This window comes from Lepidochelys kempii, chromosome 6 (assembly GCF_965140265.1).
Source record: "Lepidochelys kempii isolate rLepKem1 chromosome 6, rLepKem1.hap2, whole genome shotgun sequence".
Taxonomy (NCBI): domain Eukaryota; kingdom Metazoa; phylum Chordata; order Testudines; family Cheloniidae; genus Lepidochelys; species Lepidochelys kempii.
Genome location: NC_133261.1, coordinates 14,626,055 through 14,648,772, shown reverse-complemented (window position 1 = coordinate 14,648,772; position 22,718 = coordinate 14,626,055). Strand labels below are relative to the sequence as shown.

At 44.5% G+C, this 22,718-nt stretch overlaps 1 pseudogene; it reads right to left on the bottom strand.

The window, feature by feature from the left end:
- The window catches only part of LOC140912441 (MLX-interacting protein-like), a 47,554-nt pseudogene extending 24,836 nt beyond the window's left edge, over positions 1–22,718 (bottom strand).

The following is a 22,718-nucleotide window of genomic DNA, read 5'->3' as shown; positions in this document are numbered from 1 at the left end:
AGCTTCTGGGCCTGCTAGCAGAGCAGGGCACTGTTCAGAGCAGTGGGAGGACACCAGAGATGCAGGGGTGGTGGTGGTGGGGTCTTACCCGTGTGCAGAAGTATGTCCGCCACTTGTGATACTCCCGAATGACCACTCCAATCTGGCGCTTCCAGTATTTCCCTTCCATTATCACGGCCTGCAAGGCAAGGGCAGGGTGGGGCTAGGGCCAATCAGAAAATGGGGGTGGGAGGGAGTTTCCATAGAAAATTCAGATTTTTCAGCAGAAATTCAAAAACCAAAAAAATCTCAGATATAAAATTAAATATTTCAATTAATAAATGCTATGACCATGCCTCACGAGAGCTGTAGTTTGATTGCCCCGTGCTTCCATTCTCCCTTATCAACTGGCCTTCCTGGTTGGACTACATTTCCCATGAACACCAAAATCTTCCCTCTTGGCAAAGGAAGCAGTGCATTGTGGGCATCCCTGACCACAGTGCATCATGGGAGATGTAGTCCCGCTGGGGAGCACAGCCCAGAATGGAGACTAGGGACATGAGGAAACCGAATCACAACTCCCATGATGCATCACAACCTGACCTCTTGGAGACAGGAGTCTGTGCATCATGGAAGTCCCTGGCCCATGGTACATAATGGAAGATGTAAGCCAGCTGGGGAGTCCAGCCAATGGAGGAGACTGACGGACAATTCCTACAAGGCACCGCGGCATCATTGCCAGATCACATTTTAATTTTTGGGCATTCCATTTTTCAATGAAAAAATCAGAATTTCCCTGCAAAGCAGAGAATTTTTTTGGAAAATTCTGTTTAGTGGAAAACCCATCTTCTGCCAAAGGTAGTTTGGATGGAAAAATGTCAGAGAGCCCTTATGAGGACCCAATCTGGGGAGAGTGGAGCGGAGAGGTGACCCTAGGACTATTGGTCAGAGTCCTCTTGGAGGGGAGGGGCAGGGTAAGTGAGGGGCACCCCTCACGGGGGAGGGGGCAGGGAGGACCTATGAAGTAGTCTGCGTCACTGGTGCAATAAAGTCTCTTGCAGGAGAGGAGCCCCTTGCAGTGCCCCTCATCAGGGCCGGTGCAAGGAGGTTTCATGCCCTAGGCAAAACTTCCACCTTGTGCCACCCACCACCCCTGCGCTAGCTCCCCCCCCCCCCGCCCTCAGGCACCCCCCCCCTGCGGCAGATCCCCTCCACCCCCTCCCTCCCCTCGACCCGGGCAGCCCCCCCGTGGCAGCTCCCCGCAGCCCCCTCCCCTCGGCCCAGGGAGCCTTGTGCAGCAGCTCCCCACCCCAGCTCATCTCTGCTCCACCTCCTCCCCGAGCACGTGGCCGCTTCTCCCGCCTCCCAGGCTTGGAGCGCCAATCAGCAGTTTGGCACGCAAGCCTGGGAGGGAGAGAAATAGAGCGGGGCGGTGCTCAGGGGAGGAGGCAGAGCAGAGGTGAGCTGGGGCAGGGAGCGGTTCCCCTGTGCGCCGCCCCCGTTACTTGCTGCAGGCAGCCCTCCCCGCGCCCCCTTGCCTCAGCTTACCTCCGCTCCACCACCGCCCCCAACCACTTGGCGCCCTAGGCGACAGCCTAGTTTGCCTAGTGGTTGCGCCAGCCCTGCCCCTCATCCCCATTCGCTCACTTCTGGTTTGTGGTGATCGTCCCCGTCACTGCACTCCAGCGGCGTCACAAAATTGCACACAGGGTTCTTCCTCCTCTCCACATCTGCAGGGGGCAAGAAACAACAGTTGCCTTTGCTATAGCCTCCTCTGCCACAGACCAGGGAGCACTCCCATGGGGATTATGCAATAGGACATGGGGCCTTTCCCCTCGAAGGGCCCACGTACTCTGATCTGGCCCCAGGGCAGGGAGACTGGCTGTCTTGGGGGTGGGGGGAGGGAAATGGACATGGGACCTTTCCCCTCTAGGGTGGGGCAGTGGCTGAAAGCTCCTTATGTGGTGCTCTGTCTAGTGAAGCAGGTTCTTGCCTCGCCCACTCAGCTCAGAGCCCTGGAGACTGAGCAGCCCCTCTGGTATGATGAGCTGCTCTCCTTGGTCAGCACACCCTACTAGGGAGACTATGCTAGGCTGGGGAGGACGCTTAAGGAAATTGAGGCTCAGGTGATCTTTAGTGGGATTCTGCCTGTTCCTAGAGAAGGGCAACAAAGGTGTGACAAGATTATGACTATCAATAGATGGCTTAGGCAGTGGTGCTATAAGGAGGGCTTTGGGATGTATGGCCATTGGGAGGCATTCATGGATAGAGGACAGTTCTCTCGGGATGGACTTCATCTGAGTAGGGAAGGAAATAGACTTCTAGGATGGAGGCTGGCACAACTGATTAAGAGAGCTTTAAACTAGGAATTTGGGGGAGATGGTTGGGAGATGTCCAGGTAATCTCCACGCCAGAATTTAGCATAGAGTGGAAAGAAAATGAAGTAAGAGTGGATACAGCTGTAGGTAGGAGGAAGGGCAGTGTAGATACAAGTCTAATAGGTTATACTGGTAGTAAAATAACCGTGCCTAATAGGGTACAGAATGTGAGTGAGGCCAAACAGCAAAAATTAAGATGTTTGTACACTAATGCAAGGAGCCTAGGTAACAAAATGGAGGAACTAGAGTTACTGGTGCAGGAAGTGAAACCAGATATTATAGGTATAACAGAGACCTGGTGGAATAGTCGTCATGACTGGGCTACAGGTATTGAAGGGTCTGTGCTGTTTAGGAAAGACCGAAATAAAGGTAAAGGTGGTGGAGTAGCATTGTATATCAATGATGAGATAGAATGTAAAGAAATAAGAAGCGATGAAATGGATATGACTGAGTCTGTCTGGGCAACAATTAAATTGGGGAAGAAAACTATTAGAGCCTCCCCTGGGATAGTGCTTGGGGTGTGCTATAGACCGCCGGGATCTAATTTGGATATGGATAGAGCCCTTTTTAATGTTTTTAATAAAGTAAATACTAATGGAAACTGTGTGATCATGGGAGACTTTAACTTCCCAGATATAGACTGGAGGACGAGTGCTAGTAATAATAATAGGGCTCAGATTTTCCTAGATGCGATAGCTGATGGATTCCTTCAGCAAGTAGTTGCTGAACCGACTAGAGGGGATGCCATTTTAGATTTGGTCTTGGTGAGTAATGAGGACCTCATAGAGGAAATGGTTGTAGGGGATAATCTTGGCTCAAGTGATCATGAGCTAATTCAGTTCAAATTGAATGGAAGGATTAACAAAAATAAATCTGCAACTAGGGTTTTTGATTTCAAAAGGGCTGACTTTCAAAAATTAAGGAAATTAGTTAGGGAAGTGGATTGGACTGAAGAATTTATGGGTTTAAAGGTAGAGGAGGCCTGGGATTATTTTAAATTAAAGCTGCAGAAGCTATCGGAAGCCTGCATCCCAAGAAAGGGGAAAAAATTCATAGGCAGGAGTTGTAGACAAAGCTGGATGAGCAAGCATCTTAGAGAGGTAATTAAGAAAAAGCAGAAAGCATATAGGGAGTGGAAGAAGGGAGGGATCAGTAAGGAAAGCTACCTTATTGAGGTCAGAATATGTAGGGATAAAGTGAGACAGGCTAAAAGTCAAGTAGAGTTGGACCTTGCAAAGGGAATTAAAACCAATAGTAAAAGGTTCTATAGTCATATAAATAGGAAGAAAACAAAGAAAGAAGAAGTGGGACCGCTAAAAACTGAGGATGGAGTGGAGGTCAAGGATAATCTAGGCATGGCCCAATATCTAAACAAATACTTTGCCTCAGTCTTTAATAAGACTAAAGAGGATCTTAGGGATAATGGTAGCATGATAAATGGGAATGAGGATATGGAGGTAGACATCACCATATCTGAGGTAGAAGCGAAACTCAAACAGCTTAATGGGACTAAATCGGGGGGCCCAGATAATCTTCATCCAAGAATATTAAAAGAATTGGCACAAGAAATTGCAAGCCCATTAGCAAGAATTTTTAATGAATCTGTAAACTCAGGGGTTGTACTGTATGATTGGAGAATTGCTAACATAGTTCCTATTTTTAAGAAAGGGAAAAAAAGTGATCCAAGTAATTATAGGCCTGTTAGTTTGACATCTGTAGTATGCAAGGTCTTGGAAAAAATTTTGAAGGAGAAGGTAGTTAAGGACATTGAAGTCAATGGTAAATGGGACAAAATACAACATGGTTTTACAAAAGGTAGATCGTGCCAAACCAACCTGATCTTCTTTGAGAGAGTAACAGATTTTTTAGATAAAGGAAACGCAGTGGATCTAATTTACTTAGATTTTAGTAAGGCGTTTGATACTGTGCCACATGGGGAATTATTAGTTAAATTGGATAAGATGGGCATCAATAGGAAAATTGAAAGGTGGATAGGGAATTGGTTAAAGGGGAGACTACAACGGGTCCTACTGAAAGGTGAACTGTCAAGTTGGAGGGAGGTTACCAGTGGAGTTCCTCAAGGATCAGTTTTGGGACCAATCTTATTTAATCTTTTTATTACTGACCTGGGCACAAAAAGTGGGAGTGTGCTAATAAAGTTTGCAGATGATACAAAGCTGGGAGGTATTGCTAATTTAGAGAAGGACAGGGATACCCTACAGGAGGATCTGGATGACCTTGTAAACTGGAGTAATAGGAATAGGATGAAATTTAATAGTGAGAAGTGTAAGGTCATGCATTTAGGGATTAATAACAAGAATTTTAGTTATAAGCTAGGGACGCATCAACTAGAAGTAACGGAGGAGGAAAAGGACCTTGGAGTATTGGTTGATCATAGGATGACTATGAGCTGCCAATGTGATATGGCTGTGAAAAAAGCTAATGTCATCTTGGGATGCATCAGGAGAGGTATTTCCAGTAGGGATAAGGAGGTTTTAGTACCGTTATATAAGGCACTGGTGAGACCTCACCTGGAATACTGTGTGCAGTTCTGGTCTCCCATGTTTAAGAAGGATGAATTCAAACTGGAACAGGTACAGAGAAGGGCTACTAGGATGATCCGAGGAATGGAAAACTTGTCTTATGAAAGGAGACTCAGGGAGCTTGGCTTGTTTAGCCTAACTAAAAGAAGGTTGAGGGGAGATATGATTGCTCTCTATAAATATATCAGAGGGATAAATACCAGAGAGGGAGAGGAATTATTTAAACTCAGTACCAATGTGGACACAAGAACAAATGGATATAAACTGGCCACTAGGAAATTTAGATTAGAAATTAGACGAAGGTTTCTAACCATCAGAGGAGTGAAGTTTTGGAATAGCCTTCCGAGGGAAGTAGTGGGGGCAAAAGATCTATCTTGCTTTAAGATTAAACTCGATAAGTTTATGGAGGAGATGGTATGATGGGATAACATGGTTTTGGTAATTAAATATTCATGGTAAATAGGCCCAATGGCCTGTGATGGGTTTTTAGATGGGGTAAGATCCAAGTTACCTGGGAAAGAATTTTCTGTAGTATCTGGCTGATGAATCTTGCCCATATGCTCAGGGTTTAGCTGATCGCCATATTTGGGGTCGGGAAGGAATTTTCCTCCAGGGCAGATTGGAAGGCCCTGGAGGTTTTTCGCCTTCCTCTGTAGCATGGGGCACGGGTCACTTGCTGGAGGATTCTCTGCTCCTTGAGGTCTTCAAACTACAATTTGAGGACTTCAATAGCACAGATATAGGTGTGAGGTCTTTTTTAGGAGTGGTGGGTGAAATTTTGTGGCCTGCATTGTGCAGGAGGTCAGACTAGATGATCATAATGGTCCCTTCTGACCTAAATATCTATGAATCTACCACTGCCTGCACTGTGCCCACTCTGGGGAGACTCCAGAGCCCCGTGTGCCCCTGGGCAGCCCCAGCCCCCACTCACACTGCAGGTACCATGCCCTCCAGGTGGCATTATTGAGCCGAATTTTGTCACGTGGCAGCAGCTTCAGGCCTTTGAACGTTTTCCATTTGGGGGACATGATTTTCCCACTATGAAAAACAAAAGGAATAAAATCCTTTAATGATGCAGGTCCAGAGAGAGGGGGACGGGGGCAGAGAAGAGCAGAGCCAATGACAGAAGAGAACAGAGATGGAGAAGGGACAGGAATCCTGTACAGAGCAGGTCAGTATCCCACCAACCAGGCACCCCATGGATCCCCTACAGAGCAGGTCAGTATCCTCCACCAGATACCCCCGCTCTCCCCATACTCCACCTCATGGATCCCGTACAGAGCAAGTCCATATTTCACACCGGACACCCCCGCTCACCCTATACACCACCCATGGATCCTGTAAAGAACAGGTCAGTATCCCCCACCAGACACCCCGGCTCATCCCGTATACCACCCCATGGATCCCGTACAGACCCCAATTTCTCCCCATCCACACACAGGAAAACCTCTGACCTGCGTTTGGAGATGCTTCAAGCCTAGGCTAGCTGATCCAACTATGGGAATAAGTTAGAACCCAGGCTCTGGTATAATTTGGGCTGGAACCCACCCATTTTGCAGTGAGGATGCAGGCTAAATAATTTGAGTGCTGATAGTCCTCCAATGCCTTCACACAATTCCCCACAAAGACAGACAAATTCTGCTGCAACTGACACACCTGACTTGGAAAGAATCTGAGTGTCTCAGCACAAAGAACCAGGGGATACTCAATCTGACATACACAGGCAAGTGCAGAAACAGTTAGGACATGACACCTGGGCCAAGCCAACCTGGGTGCCAATCACCCAGAGCTAACTGTGCAGTGAAGACATGCCCCAGGAGATGAAGGGCATTAAGAAATGCAAAGACTCTCAGGGCTTCTCCACGTGGGGATGTTTCTTTGATGGATCTAGTTTTTTTGGCACAGACTGCCTTGCATCCAAACACACAAGTTCTTTTTTCATCATTATCTGATGTCTTATCCTGTGCTGGAAGTTATCATCATCCACATCATAAGGGTAAGCCACAAAGGCAAACTGCATGCCACTTAGCTCAGTCTCTACCTAGGTCCATAAGACCGTCTAGCTGTATGTTCAGTCTGTGTCCATCATCAGAGGTCTTCCTGCGCCACCAAACCTTTTGGTGTCCATGTGACCGCTGGCCATGTAGTGACATTCCTTGGTAAACACACTTAATAATTTGTTGGTCTTCCATCCTAGTAATATGTCTGTATCAAGAAAGCCACTGAGCCTGAACCTGCGCTGATGGTGACAGTTCAACTATGAATCTCCCTATTGCTAATCTTGCCCTGCCACTTGATATGGAACAGCTGACGAAGACAACAAGAATCAAAAACATCCTTCTGCTGCTCTTCAGCCTTCCTCAGTGCCCACATTTCACTGCCACAAGTTTCCTGGACTGACCCTGGAGAGCCCTGCTTTGGAAGTGACATAACTGTATTCCAGAATGAGCTGTAAGGTTTGTGTGGATGCATCCCAATTTTGGATTATCTACACTGCTTCAGATAGCCCTCCCATAATGAATTACTTCACATGATCTAATGGTCCCTTCTGGCCTTAAACTCTATGACTTGTATGCCCTCCACTGCTCCAGGAACATATTGACCATATGTCACACACACACACCTAGGTTAAATACCAGCACCTTTGCGATCACAGATCAAATATGCACCTTTGCGATCACAGCTCGTGGCAAGCTCACATCCCCCAATCCATTATAGCAAGCTATGCCCTGTACTTCCATACATCCCGTACAGAACAGGTCAGTATCCCCCATCAGACACCCTGGCTCACCCCATACACCACCCCATGGATCCGTGTGGTGCCATCCAGAGGTCTGGGACTTCTATGGGATGGAAAGCATGTCCAGTTCCATCTACCCAAGAATCACCATAACGCAGATCTAGGAGTGGCTATGGCAGCATATGCAGGAGAAGGGGCACTCTTGGGATAAGGCCCATCACCAGGAGCTCCATCAGAATTGCAAAACCAAGACCTCCCAGGACATGCACTCACTGTGAGGAGCTGGACTGGATTTTTGCCAGGGTACCCACTGCGGAACCCCTGTATGCTGGATTGTTTGCCCATGCCATCAAGAGGCACCCTGTCTATCACGGACTCTCAGGAGATTCCCCCAGACAGCCAAGATCTCTTTGGCACACCAAGCGCTGAACCAAAGACCTACGGAAAGCCAGTGCTGGAGATAGCCCCTGAGATCCAGCTTGACAATGCGGAACGGGCCTCAACCATTAAGGGTTATGTGCTGTGTTACAATAATCTGTCTAGGTTCCGGCTCTATAGGGGGATGTAAACAACTCCTATCCATGTACTGGCTGGGTACTGCCATGTTAGGCAGACAATGTTCTGCGGGAGGACAGATGTGTCCATTCCTGGCCAGCATCCTTAGTTCTCTGCCTGCTTGGCTTTATTCCTGACATGCTCAAAATGGCATGAGCACCACAAAATTGAAGCTAGCAAGGGTTTATGTCCTGAAATAATGAATCCCACATCCATGGCCCAAACGTGCCAGTCCCCACTCCCCTTCCAGTGCTGCTTGATGCTCCCTCCTGGTGGACCGGGGCAACCCCCATCTCCTCCCAGTGTCATGTGGTTCAAGGTGGCAGCAAACTTTGATGGAGCTCAGTGACAAATCCAGGATTTTTAATTCAGCAAGTACTTGAGTATGTCAGTGAGGTACCAATGTGGACACAAGAACAAATGGATATAAACTGGCCATCAGGAAGTTTAGACTTGAAATTAGATGAAGGTTTCTAACCAACAGAGGAGTGAAGTTTCCTATACCAGAAACCTACTGACCGCTATTCCTACCTACATGCCTCCAGCTTTCATCCAGACCACACCACACGATCCATTGTCTACAGCCAAGCTCTACGATACAACCACATTTGCTCCAACCCCTCAGACAGAGACAAACACCTAGAAGATCTCTATCAAGCATTCTTACAACTACAGTACCCACCTGCTGAAGTGAAGAAACAGATTGACAGAGACAGAAGAGTACCCAGAAGTCACCTACTACAGGACAGGCCCAACAAAGAAAATAACAGAACACCACTAGCCATCACCTTCAGCCCCCAACTAAAACCTCTCCAACGCATCATCAAGGATCTACAACCTATCCTGAAGGACGACCCATCACTCTCACAGATCTTGGGAGACAGGCCAGTCCTTGCTTACAGACAGCCCCCCAACCTGAAGCAACCACACACCACACAACAGAACCACTAACCCAGGAACCTATCCTTGCAACAAAGCCCATTGCCAACTGTGTCCACATATCTATTCAGGGGACACCATCATAGGGCCTAATCACATCAGCCACACTATCAGAGGCTCGTTCATCTGCGCATCTACCAATGTGATATATGCCATCATGGGCCAGCGATGCCCCTCTGCCATGTACATTGGCCAAACCAGACAGTATCTACGTAAAAGAATAAATGGACACAAATCAAACGTCAAGAATTATAACATTCAAAAACCAGTCGGAGAATACTTCAGTCTCTCTGGTCACTCGATTACAGACCTAAAAGTGGCAATACTTCAACAAAAAAACTTCAAAAACAGACTCCAACAAGAGACTGCTGAATTGGAATTAATTTGCAAACTGGATACAATTAACTTAGGCTTGAATAGAGACTGGGAGTGGATGGGTCATTACACAAAGTAAAACTATTTCCCCATGTTTATCCACCCCACCCCCACCCTCCACTGTTCCTCAGACGTTCTTGTCAACTGCTGGAAATGGCCCACCTTGATTATCACTACAAAAGGTTTTTTCCCCCCTGCTCTCCTGCTGGTAATAGCTCACCTTAAATGATCACTATGGTTACAGTGTGTATGGTAACACCCATTGTTTCATGTTCTCTATGTATATAAATCTCCCCACTGTATTTTCCACTGAATGCATCCGATGAAGTGAGCTGTAGCTCACGAAAGTTTATGCTCAAATAAATTTGTTAGTCTCTAAGGTGCCACAAATACTCCTTTTCTTTTTGCGAATACAGACTAACACGGCTGCTACTCTGAAACCAGCCTTCCAAGGGGAGCAGAGGAGGCAAAAGACATATCTGGCTTCAAAACTAAGCTTGATAAGTTTATGGAGGGGATGATATGATAGGATAGCTTAATTTTTGGCAATTAATTGATCTTTGACTATTAGCGATAAATATGCCCAATGGTCTGTGATGGGATGTTAGATGGGGTGGGATCTGAGTTACTACAGAGAATTCTTTCCTGGATGTTTGGCTGGTGAGTCTAGCCCACATGCTCAGGGTTTAGCTGATTGCCATATTTGGGGTCGGGAAGGAATTCTCCTCCAGGGCAGATTGGCAGAGGCTCTGGGGTTTCTTTGCCTTCCTCTGCAGCGTGGGGCATGGGTCACTTACTGGAGGATTCTCCGTACCTTGAAGTCTTTAAACAATGATTTGAGGACTTCAATAGCTCAGACATAGGTTTGGGGTTTATTACAGGAGTGAGTGGGTGGGTGAAATTCTGTGGCCTGCATTGTACAGGAGGTCAGACTAGATGATCATAATGGTCCCTTCTGACCTTAAAGTCTATGACTCTAGGACTCTGTGAGATTGCGAGGCAGGCGTTTTTACTGCAGCAGCAGAACATGAGAAAGCATTAGAAACTATATTTTGAATCCCAGTTTGATCAGTGCCCTGGGCTTGTTCTCCAAGCACCTGGCACTGCACAGCCCTCGCAGAGAGAGGGGCTATCAGTGCTAAACACCTGGCAAACCTCCAAGGAAGAACACATTTGCTAGATCCCAGCAGAGGGCAAAAAGAGTGGAGGGAAGGATTCACAATGCAGAAGAACAAGAAAGAGAGAGGAGCACAGGGAGCAGTCTGAAAGAATGTCAGATCATAAAAACCACTTGGGAATCATGCTAACAAAACTCAGAAATGCACGTCTCACTGTGAAAGTATCAAAATGCAAAATATGAACAGTCAAAGTCCCTCGTTTGGGGCATTGGGTAGGAGGGTCAAATTTCACCAGATCTCTTGGAAGTGGAATCCATCATTGCCTGGCCTATACCCCAGTCTAAAAGACAAGTCCAGTCTTAATATAGATGTGGGGTAATAAATAGTGATAATATAGTGGCAGACTCATTGTCCAGACAAGAGGCTTCTGAACCAACCAACCTACTGCATCAATGTAAGAGGAGAGGTGTGAGCCATGAACCTCTTCATGCCAACTGGCATGGGGCACAAAGGGAGTACACAGGTGTTACAAGAATCTCCTTTGTCTGGTATGTACGTTCTGATTCACCAAAGAACGTCATGTGACGTCTCAAATAAAGGCTGGTGTCACAGTGGTTAACGATATCATGATGAAACGCATGTACAGATTGTTGACCTACAACCCTGTCCTGAATGTTTTTGCTATATTGCTTAAAAGTTATATTATAATGACGTTAAGCGGCAAAATGGGTCAGTCATCAGAAACCTAATTATGGTCACCTAGACCACCACACCTGGACAAAAGGCAGGTTTAAGTTTATTATGGTCATGGAAAGATCCATGTGGGTTATATAACTTAAGGGTATAAAGATCTAAAGATTTACCCTAAGCCAGCAATAGTCAATTATTTTTTTGTCAAGGTCCAAATTTCTTGGTCAAGGTATAGTCAGGATCCAACCTCCAGAGAAAATAATAAAAAATAATAACAATAATGATGATAATAAGTAAATACAAATATTTTGGGGTCCGTTCATAAATGTCTGGCAGTCCAGATTTGGCTCACGGTCTGCCTATTGACTACTCGATCCCTAAGCCCTTGGATAGATGGGCTTCCCAAAACGATGTCAACTGAAACAGGACCTGTTCTCTGATGTGCTCGATGATTCTTTCGATCTTTGTTTTCCTCCATTTTAGGAATATATGAGTTTGTTCATAATCCTAAAAGCTATCTCTCTGTTTGGAGGTTCATGTTGTTTTGCTATATTAATGAATGGACTTATTTGGATGTTAAATAAAGCATTTATCTATATCTGTTGTGTGTCTCATGAATCCCATACTCAAAAACAATTGGCTGTGTAGCTGCCTGAAGGGAAGAACCTGTGATAATAATAAATATTATTGGTATAACTCTGTCGCTCAGGAGTGTGAAAAATACACATCCCTGAGTAATGAAGTTAAACTGATCTAATCCCCGGTGTAGACAGTGCTAGGTCAACAGGAGAATTCCTAGCTACTGCCTCTTGAAAAGGCAGAGTACCTACATCAACAGGGAGAACCTCTCCCAGTTGGTATAGGTATCATCTTCATTGAAGCGCAACAGCTGTGCCACTGCAGTATTTTAAACACAGGGAAGCCCTCAGGAGCGTGACTTTTTCACACCCCTGAGCAATACAGCTAGATCAACCTAAATTTTAGGCACAGACCAAGCCTAAAAATCCTTAGTGGAGAGGTTTTATATGTACACTGGAATTTGGAGCTGTCATAAACATACAGCTAAGGGTAGCACAAAATCCCTCCTTTACCTGTAAAGGGTTAAGAAGCTCAGATAAACTGGTTGGCACCTGACCAAAAGGACCAATAAGGGGAGAAGATACTTTCAAATCTGTTGGGGAAGGTTTTTGTTTTGTGTTTCTGTTGTTCTCTCTGGAGACAGAGAGACCAAGCAAGTAGTCCAGCTCCTACTGACTGATACATCTAAAATTACAGAAATAGTAAGTAATAGCAAGGAAATGTGTTAGAGTATCTTTCATTTTAGCTTGTGAATTTTCCCTATGCTAAGAGGAAGGTTTATTCCTGGTTTTTGTAACTTTAAAGTTTTGCCTCGAGGGGAATCCTCTGTGTTTTAAATCTTATTACCCTGTAAAATTATTTTCCACCCTGATTTTACAGAGGTTTCTTTTGCTTTTTTTCTTTATATTAAAAGTTCTGTTTTTAAGAATCTGATTGGGGTTTTTTATGTCCTAAAAACCCAAGGGTCTGGTCTGTGCTCACCTGGTTTACTCTCAAGCCTCCCCAGGAAAGGAGGTAAAGAGGCTTGGGGAGATATTTTGGGGAAACAGGAACTCCAAGTGGTCCTTTTCCTAAATCTTTGTCTAACTCACTTGGTGGTGGCAGCGATACTGTTCCAAGGATAAGGAAGAATTTATGCCTTGGGGAAGTTTTTAACCTAAACTGGTAGAAATAAGCTTAGGGGGTCTTTCATGCGGGTCCCCACTTCTGTACCCTAGAGTTCAGAGTGGGAAGGGAACCCTGACAGGAGCTTTCTTAACAATTTACAAGTGATGAGCCTATTAATAGGCCTATGTCCCATCTTTGTAAACTGCCTTTAGAGATGTTTTTCTTCTGTTGGGCTTTTCTATATATTGGGCATTTCATTTAGGCAAAACTTTAAACCCAAGCAAATACCATTGTTTAAAGTTTGGGACAGTGTAGATTTTAAACACTGTAATTTCTATTGCACTATATCTCTTCCTCTTTGATTAAGACAAAAGCAAAATGTTTTTGAGAGGTGAGGTGGGGACAGGGGTGGGATTGATAGAGGTTACAGTTTTAAAGGCACTATGCATATTCGTAGAGCAAAGCGCAAGCGCAGAATTAATGTCCCCGCAGATTATTTTTCCCCACAGAATAATTGATTCTGATGGGGAGGTGAAGGAAAGCTGCAATTACACCCTTCACCCACCAGGGGCTGATGTGGCACCAGAAGAGAAGTCAGCTGACTCACAGGCTGGAGCAGCCAGCCGCAGAGAAGGACAGGGCAGAGGCTGCCTTCCTCACAGCACTCTGCCTGCAGGGCCAGGTGAGGAGGCACGGGATATGAGGGGACAGACCAAACGGGGCACACAGGGCTGCTGGGGGGTCACACAGATGGGGATGCAGAAGGGCTAGTGGGGGAATAGACTGGGGCAGGGGCACAGAAGCTAGTGGGGTGACAATACTGAGCCAGGAGCTGAATGGGAGAGGAGGTGCAGGACCACATGGGGACAGGAGGAAGCAGGGACACATGGGGACAGGAGCATCTATGCCTGGATGAATGGGAAGTGGGGGTGCAGGAACACATGATGATAGGGGCAGCTATGCCTGGCTGAGTGAGGGTGCAGGGATACCGGGGCATAGGGTGGAGGTGCAGGGCTACATGGGGACAGGGGAAGATGTGCCTGACTGAATGGGGGAGGCTAGGGGTCAGCCAGGGTCTGCCTGGGAAGGCTCCCCAACTCCCTAACAATCGTTTCCCCTAAAAAAAAAAAACAAAAAAAAACTGTTCCATACTTCTCCCACCCACACCCAACAACCTCCATGTTCACTCCCAGGCTCCTTCCCAGCAATTACTTCCCTCTCCCTCAGCTCCTCCATTATCCCTGATTCCCCCAAACCTTTGCACTGCTTCTGAGGGCTGCGAGAAATATGTTTCTGTATTGTAGTTTAAATGAATTATTACTCAGAGTTCTGTATTAATATGCCTAGTAAGGAATTTATTTGTCAAAAAACATTTCTTGAATCTTACTTGCTGACAGGTATTTTGAAATAAATTACCAAAATAATTGAAACTGGCATGATTAGATTGTGTTATTTTGACAAATAAAATATGCTGAATGTTAAAATACTGTGCATAAAAACATAAGTACATACGAGTGATTGTGCACAGAATTAATTTTTTGGCACATAATTTTTAACTTTTTGGCACAAAATTCCCCCAGGAGTATATACAATGCAGAGTTTTGTGTAAGGGCAGGAAAATTTAATTATTTGGAGCTACTTCAATGTGATAAATAAAATGGGGAAAAAAGTATTTGTTTTGCAGAAAGTTCTATAAAAATTGCTACAAAAGTGAAGACACTGATGCATTTTGATTATATCAGAGGACTTTTTTATCAATCAGAAAAAAGTTTACACTTGAAGTTTGCACCTCTGTAGTTGCACAGTGTAGCCATTGGCTTCCCTCTCACCATCAGTCTTTTTATGCTTCATGTTTAGGTACTGAAATTCTTTTAGAGCCCCAATGTGTGTCTTGGGGTACTAACAAACAAAAGTTTTTGCTGCTTTTGAGGTAATTCTATAAAATATCACTAAGGCTGTAAAGACAAGGATATTGATTATGTTCTAATGTTTTTCCATCTCTGTCAGAAAGGACCAGTCTCGCAGTTTTGCCCTAGTATGGATATTCATTCCTCCTGAGGCTTTTGTAAGTGTTATTTATTTACTCTTTCTGACTGTGAAAAGTACTTAGAAATTTTTTAAAAAGGGATAACATAATGCCTCATGAGGTTGGGAAGAGTTTCTGTATGACACGTGTTCACCCTTGCTAAAGCACAACAACTAACAATGAACAGATACAAAATTATTTGAGCATAAGCTTTCGTGACCTATGGAGTGAGCTGTAGCTCACGAAAGCTTATACTCAAATAAATTTGTTAGTCTCTAAGGTGCTACAAGTACTCCTTTTCTTTTTGCAAATACAGACTAACACGGCTGCTACTCTGAAACCAGATACAAAATTGTTTCAATAAATAAAGATTTCAAACAGTTGTTAAAATGTCGCTCAAAATCCAGACCACCTCTCTTATCCTAATGCTCCGTATTGTCATGTTACCGTTAACATGGGTTACTCTGTGGGTGTGTTTTGTGACTTTTAATTTTGTTTGTTTTACTAAATGTGTCATATGAGTTAATAATACAAAATATTTACTGCTAAGGCATGTCACATACATGGTATTTTAAGAATATTTTGTTTGTATCCACTGCCTCTCAAATACAAAAATAGTTTTCCCTAATACCCAGTTTCTGCTTTTATTTTACTTATTAAATCCAAGTTTAATCAATTTATTTAATCGACATTCCATACCATATATTCTGAAAGAGTTACAACAAAAAAGGCATAGTTTGTGGAAAAAGTAGTGAAGTGTTATCAACTCTTTTTACATAAAACAGTTTAAACTAGTTCTTCATTTTGTCAACGCCATTAGATTTCCTGTTAGTTAGCTCTGTCTGTGTGTTGTCTAAAACAATGCTGAAAAACAAGTATGAATGTGTGTGACTTATCTATAAAACAAACATAACTGGAATTATGCTTAAGGTAGTTTATCTATAAAACAGTTTCCAATTTGGTTTGAATCTATGATTCTATGCTTAATTGTTTTGAGAAAGGGGAGGGAAGGGTAGATGTAAGTGCTCTGTGCTGGGGTGGGGGGAGAAATAGCGTTCTTATCTTTGACTAAAAGTTATCTTTTTACGTAAAATAGTTTAAACTAGTTGTGCATTTTGTCAACACGGGCTGTATTAACCAATTTTAGACCACTCAATTTCTTTTACGTTAGGCTGTGTGTATTTTGTGTAAAATAATGCTGACAAAACAAGTATGAAAATGTGTGTAGGAAGGTGACTTATCTATAAAATATAAAACTGGTTTGAGTATGCTTACAGAAGTTTATCTATAAAATCGTACACAAGTTGGCTTCATTGTATATTTAATTGTTTTTGGGAAGCAGGGTGGCAGGGAGGGGTGAGTGGTGCTGTGTGTTTGTGTGTTGTTTGCCCTTTATTTTATTTATTTATTTATTTATTTATTAATAAGTCCTTCAAAAAGTTTACAAAATTTAAGAGGCCTCTAATTCAACTTAAGTCAACAGGCTCAGTCTTCCATTTTTTAAAGACAAATGCTAAAGGCATTACCAAGAAAGAGAAAATTTTATTCCTGGTACAGGGTTCAAACCAAATAAGGCTAATTGCTAAATTTATGGCTAATTGCAAAAGAAATCTACACGCATGCTCTTTTGACTGGTATTTTACCTCTAATTTACATTTTAATATGTTACAACCAGTAAAGTACTGTGTTCACCATGACAGGAAAATATGGGTCAATTAAATATCAGTGGATAAATCCATAAAGTGCTGTGCTCAGCGTGATTCTGGAAAATGGGATGCATTTTAATATTTTATGCAATATGTTTCCTTAAGACACCCCGTGATTAAAGAATATCTTTTGATTGGCTCAGCCAACGAACTTTTGTGCCATTTGGACAGAAACAGTCTGTGGGGTGAGATGCTTTTCTCTATCTTCTTTCCTTTCATTCTGTTTTAAAACTTTCTTGGTTATCTCGTGTCTGTCCCTTGGAGTATGTAACAAGCTATCTGGGTATAGTTTCTCTCTCTATCGCTAATACTTTATGATGTCTGTGCAATTGTTTTATCAACTTTATTTAGAATTGTACTAACTGCATACAATTATTTGTTTTAAAAATGTATGCTTATGTGTATTAATACGTCTCCTTTATTCCTCTTTGTACAATTATTTAATGACTTTATTTAGAAATGCACTAACATAAAAAGAATATTTTCCTCTAAAAATGCATGTTTTTATATATACACACATACTTCTTTATTCTGTTGTTACTGAGATTTTTTAAATTATGTAATGACTTTTAAAAATACAATAAATGCATAAAACCATATTTTTCTCTAAAAATGCATTATTCTATATAAAGCTTTCCCTTTATTCCTTTGACCTTAAGGTTTTATTTAAAATTGACTAACTGCTTATAAAATATTTTTCTCTAAAAATGCCTGTTATACAGAGAGAGAGAGAGAATTCTGTCATTACTGTACTAAGATTTTTGTAAATTATGTAGTGCCTTTATTTAGAAATATACAGTGTTAAAATTATTTTTCTCTCAAAATGCAAGTTAACACTTCTCTATTATCTGTCATTCAGACTTTGTATACCTGTTTACTTGATAGTATTGAGAATTGCACTAAATGTGTAAAAAAACATCTTTTCCTCTAAAAATGAGGAAAAGACATCAAAGCTATATTTTCACTTGTTCTAATGCATTAAAGACAAATTAAATTAAAAAAAAATTAAAGCCTTTTTTTCAAAATGGCCAACCACGCCAAAAATGCACGCATCCAAAAACGAGAGCTAGAGGGTAGGTCATAAAGAAAAAAGGGGGTGTGTGGAAACCTGTCAACATTTATATGATGCAAAAGGTATAGAGATAAAAATTACTTTAAAGGTAGAGAAAATTCAGTGGCAGATACACTGTCCAGGCAAGAGGATTCTGCACTGATGCCTATGGATCAGCAGTTGGCTGACCCTACTGGATCAATGAAAGAGGGGAGGTGTGACCCAAAGACTTCTTCATACCAACTGTCGGGGGCACAGGAGCACCCAGGAATACAGGGATCCCCTGGGTTCATCAAAAGAATGTCATATAATGTCTCTAATGAAACCCTGTGTCACAGTGGTCTTGCCAATCATTTGTGAGATATATGTACAGAGAATATGTGAAGAGCTATGTACATATACTAAAAATTATGTTGTCTACGACTTAAGACAGTTCACCAAAAGGTAACCCACATACTCATGGCAGGCAGGAGGGAAGAGATGCTTATCTCACCCTGACTAGACGTTTTCAAATTGAGGATTGTATCATTGGCAATGAATGTCCATTTAAAATCTGAACAAAATGCTAATCCATAGTTTACGGAGATTTGAGCAGGAAATTAACAGGAAAAGGTGAACAGCAAGGGTGGAACACTATCTTCAGATGAGCATTGAAGGTCTGATTGGATGTACTTGGGGGTACAGAGAGACACCCTGGCATTACTTCAACCTGTGAGGACAAGCCACCAGTGAGTTTGATTTTATGAGAAAGGGTCTCAGCCAAACTAGCTGAAAACGCCGGGGTAAGTGACCATGTAGGAGATAGGGAAACGCCTTGTTAGTTAAGATCAGTCTCTAGAAAATGTGTTATGACTTTGTTTTATATGTCGGTTTGTTTCCAGTATTCTCTCTCTGTCACATGAATCTCAGTTCTTTGAGGGATAGCCCAGTGGTTTGAGCATTGGCCTGCTAAACCCAGGCTTGTGAGTTCAACCCTTGAGGGGGCCATTTAGGGATCTGGGGCAAAAATTGGGGATTGATCCTGCTTTGAGCAGGGGGTTGGACTAGATGACCTCCTGAGGTCCCTTCCAACCCTGATATTCTATGATAATAAGCTTATTCTTGTTTTCACCATATTTAAGTGCTATGTGTTATGTAGAGTGGAGATCCTGAGTTGAATCTGACAAGCTGCTGTGTATTATTCCTTCTGGAACAGTGAATCTAACCTGTGCAGAGAGAGTGAGGCCTGCCGATGCCTGGAAGGTATTGCAGGCGTTGCCAGAGGCTGGTGGATTCAGGGAGCTGCTCTACAGCAGGCACCGACAAGCTTTCCTCACCCACCTTCCTTTCCCAAGCTGGAAATTCCCTGTAAGTGGAATTTTAGCTCTCAATCTGCTAGGGGAGTGGGTTCCGGCTAAATGAGGCTCCCCTCACCCAAACTGCAGTGGATTCACTAAGCAGCTGGCAAAAGGATGCCTGGGAAAATCAGAGGCTGATCAAAGTCATCTGATTGTTCTTAAAGCACTTGTATGGCTTTAGATTTGATCTCTCTCTGGTCCAGGAAGTGGGGGGGGATGGGACAGCACAGTGGATTGTAACATGAGCCCAGTAGAGACGAACTGAGAGGCACCAAGCTTCTGAACTCCATTGTGAAATTTTCCAAGTTGTCATACCTGTAAATAGGAAGCTGGCACCATGCCCCCTAGCGAGGTTTGTAGGGAAGGGGAGCCACAGATGCTCGCAGATATGTGGCTGGGACCCCAAGAAGTTAAGAAAAACTTCAGGCAATGGCATCATGCATGCTGGTTGCTCCATTGGTCTCCTACTGGCTTCGGGAAGCTAGTGAACAGATGGCCCAGAGGACACCTCCCTGAATTTCATGCAGGAGACCTGGATGAGTAAAGTTTCTCTCTCCCAACCCCTCCACCTCCTCTTAAACCCTTGACCAGATCCACAGTGCACTATGTAAGAGTTCCCAGGGCATGGAGCCTGTCTTCTCCAGGCCAGCTCCACACTCTCACAGCTCCAGGAATGCAGACTGCAGGTTGTCTGTGTGTGGTAGTGTTGGTCATGGTATATGACTGGCAGGGGGTTAGCCTGTGTAGGGGTGATATATGACTGGCAGTGGGCTAGGATGTGGAGGGTGGAAAGTAAATGGCAGTGGATAAGGCTGTGGAGGGATATGGGGGCGGTATGTGACTGGCAGTGGGTTAGGCTGTCTAGCGGGCGGGGGTGGTATGTGATTGGCAGTGGGTTGGGCTGGGGAAGCATGTGGGGGATGTTATGTGACTGGCAGTGGGTTGGGCTGGGGAAGCGTGTGGGGGGTGGTATGTGACTGGCAGTGGGTTAGGCCATGTAGGGGGTGGGGATGGTATGTGACTGGCAGTGGGTTAGGCTGTGTAGGCAGTGGGGGTGGTATGTGACTGGGAGTAGGTTAGGCAGTGTAATGGGATGGGGTGGTATGTGTCTGGCAGTGGGTTGGGCTATCTAGAGATATGGGGGGTGATATGTGACTCAGTGTGCATTAGCCTGTGTAGGAGGGTGGGCGTGGTATGTGATTGGCAGTGGATTAGGCTCTGTAGGGGATGGAGGTGGACTGTGACTGGCAGTGGGGTTAGGCTGTGCACGGGGTTGGGGTGTTATTTGTCTGGCACTGGGTTAGGCTGTGGAGGCGTGTGGGGGTGGCATGTGACTGGCAGTGGGTTAGGCCGTGTAGGGGGTGGGGGTGGTATGTGACTGGCAGTGGGGTTAGGCTGTGCACAGGGTCAGGGTGTTATTTGTCTGGCACTGGGTTAGGCTGTGGAGGAGGTGTGGGGGTGGTATTTGACTGGCAGTAGGTTACGTTGTGTAGGGGGTGGGGGGAAGTATGTGACTGGCAGCGAGTCTGTGGGGGTGTAGGGGGTGGCTAAAAAGTAGTGGATCAGAGAGATATTCCACCCTTCAGCCCTCCCATCCAGAGGATCTTAGGGCATGATCAAATACTTCAGATGTTTTGGGGGGTGGGAGGGAAAAACAGGGGGTGCTAACTGGCCAATTAGCTGTAATTCACAGTCAATTAACACCCGCAAAGTCATTCCCTGTCTCTCAGATCCCAAACTGTGCCTATGCTCCCAGTGCAAACTGAGATAATCCGGCTAAACAGTCCTCTAAATTTGCACTGACACCGTACACAAAAATCAAATACTTCGGGCTCTGGAGGATGGAGGAGGGATTCAGGGCTGTTAATTAACTGTAAATTACTGCTATTTTCAAAATTAACACCCCTGGCTTCTCACTGAGTACCTTAGGCTTATTTATAAAATTATGGAAATTTCCTGACCAAAATCTCTGTTACGGTTGAGGGTTTCCAGTGGTAACTTAACAAACACCCTATAAGGAATATTGTAGTATAAAAAAACCACAAGCCAAGCATAGCGATTGCAGCAAATTCAGAGTTAAGCTTAAACTTAAAGCAAAAGCTTTGAAAGGGTGGAAATGTACAGTCAGGCTCAGCACGGGGGGTGCCCTGAAGAAATCTAGCAGACAGAACTGTTTGCATCTGCACCAAAGATTTCCTTCCCTCTCAGGAGTGCCTACAAATGCTGTCTGACTTATCCAAGCGTTGTGCAACCACCTATACAGCCCCGTGAAAGAGATGCTCTTTCCCACTTCCTGATCTGACAATGGCAGAGCAAAGGCAGCCCTTCTTCAGTACAGTGCCATGTGCTGCCATATATGCAAGCCAGTGCAGATACTAATGCAAAGCTGATGTATTGAGTGTATACAAACCACAGAGGCCTGGAGCAGGAAATTACAGCACTAGCATGATGAAGAGAGCAAAGGTTAGAGCAGTGAGGAAGTGTCACGCTTACAAATGGCTTCCTCTGTATAGATTCATAGATTCCAAGGCCAGATCATTCTAGTCTGATCTCCTGTTTAATATAGGCCAGAGAACTGCCCCAAAAATCACTCCTAGATCAGAGCTTTTAGAAAAACATCCAATCTTGATTTACAAATTGCCAGCGATGGAAAATCCACCACTAGCCTTGGTAAATTGTTCCAGTGGTTAATTATTCTCACAGGCAAAAATTCAGACCTTATTTCCAGTCTGAATTTGTCTAGCTTCAACATCTAGCCACTAGATCATGTTCTACCTTTCTCTGCTAGATTGAAGAGCCCATTATTAAATATTTGTTCCCCATGTAGGTACTTATAGACAATAATCAACTCACCAATTAACCTTTTCTTTGTTAAGCTAAACAGACTGAACTCCTTGAGTCTCTCACTATATGGCATGTTTTCTAATATTTTAATCATACTTGTGACTCTTCTCTGAATGCTCTCCAATTAATCAACATCCTTCTTGAATTGTGGACCCCAGAACTGGACACAGGATTCCAGAAGGTCACACCCATGTCAAATACAGAGGTAAAATAACCTTGCTACTCCTACTGGAGAGTCACACTCCCAGCTCCCCCTCCCCACTGAGATCCAGGCTGTGAGGCACTACAGTGAGAGAACTCACCCTCTCAGCTCCTGTCCACAGTGGGATCTGTGCCCCGGGGGCACTAATACCATGATTCACACCCCCAGCCCTCCCGAGCAGGATCCACACCCCGGGGCACTAGCACCAGGGTTCGTTTTTCCACCCTCTCACCTGTAGGCGAGCATCATGCATTCAAAGAGCTTGGTGAGAGAGGCGTCGATGCTGAGGGCACTGCTGCTACGAGGGCCATAGCGGTAGGTCCGGCACGTGCAGGCGTTGACTGTGTTAAAGTCGTAGGCGTCCCTGGGCACTGCGGTCCCCTTGCCTGCCCCAGCCCTCTCCCGCCGGCCACTAGCCCCCAGCTCCACAGCCCCCACCCGCTCCGCCATGCTCCCCACCGCAGTCCTGCCCCCCGGATCCAGCTCGGGGTCAGCATGCGGCTCCGACACCATGAAGTGGCCACTGTGGATGACCTGGGGTCGCGACAT